Source organism: Frankliniella occidentalis, unplaced genomic scaffold (genome assembly GCF_000697945.3).
Source record: "Frankliniella occidentalis isolate FOCC.00 unplaced genomic scaffold, Focc_3.1 Scaffold52, whole genome shotgun sequence".
In the NCBI taxonomy this organism is placed as follows: Eukaryota; Metazoa; Arthropoda; class Insecta; order Thysanoptera; family Thripidae; genus Frankliniella; species Frankliniella occidentalis.
The window spans coordinates 882328-883644 of NW_026267182.1; positions in this window are offsets into that span (position 1 = coordinate 882328).

Below are 1317 nucleotides of genomic sequence, written 5' to 3' on the forward strand. Positions count from 1 at the left end.
GCGGCAAACCCGCAACACTGCAGCGTCCGCTTTGATACATCCGGTGGTATACGGTAACTTTTGTGCACAAAGCAGGAGGGCGGATGGCCAAGCAGAACTTAAGCCATCTATGGAGAACCTCGCTCTAGAGAAGAAGTGCACAGAGGATCTCAGGAGGAGACCAGCCAGGAACGTAACAAAACGGCATTCGTTTTGACTTGGTTGTCTGTCTCGACCAATAACCGCTGAAAACAAAATAATGACACACGCCGGTCGCCCGCTCTGGGATAGCTAGGAGGGGAGAGTGGACTTTTCCTTCTGGTTGAGACGGTCTTAAGGAGACTGTCTAAAACTGGCTTTAGTTATGTTTCCGTAATCCTCCTGCTCTTCTTCTTTAAAGTGTAGTTCTCCCAATTCTTCATGAGTCGGGTCACGCAGCGCAGGTCGCAGGTCGGCCTACAGTCCACATTTTTAATTCAATTTTTATTGTCAACGACAAATTTGAAGCGGGAAATAATTGCCATTTTTAGCCCGCCCTTCTGCTTTTAAAAAAGCATTAAAGCGGGCTTATGCAACCGCTCTCGTGTCCGTCTGTCCGTCTGTCCGTCGTCCGTGTAAGAGGAAGGAGATGAGCTAGAGGTCTACAAATTTCAGGGTATCTTAGGGGTCACTCCTGGACAACGAAACGCCTGGTGCAAATCCTGGCAACCAGCCCTAAGGGGGTGAAAGGGGGTAACGAATAAATAGGGGTTGGTCCAAAAAGTAGGAAAAAAATATTTTTTTTATGGTCTCCTAAGGGGTAACTCGTGAAAGTAGAGCCCAATGGGCGAAAATTTTGTCCGTTCGACTCTATCTTGCACCGTTTGGGCTCTAGAGTGCTTTTTTCGACGAAAATACGGCGAAAATGACCACGTTGCACATAAAGACGTACTAGGAGACTTCCAATCGTAAAATGGAAGAGGAAGTACCCCCCCAAAACAACACATTCAGAATCAGGAACTACCCTCCGATTTGCCGTATCTTTCACTGTTTCGGCCCTAGAGGTGGATATATTGAAAAAAATGGCAAAAAGTCATGTTTTAAGACTGTTTGTCAAACAATACAATCTAAAAACTCCGCTGGTTCTTTTTTTTTTCCGGAGCAAAGCAGAAGGGTGGGGTGTAGTCACGGTGTTGCCCCGTTACAGTCTTTTGTCATGTGAAAGGAGCAAATCTGTAGGGCCGCAGGCCCCCCACTGGAAGTTAGTTTACCCAAATATGCAAAGTGATTTACCGGTCACATTATTTATTTGGTAATGTTCTTCAGTAAATCGCGAGACTGAAATGGTCGGGCCGCAGG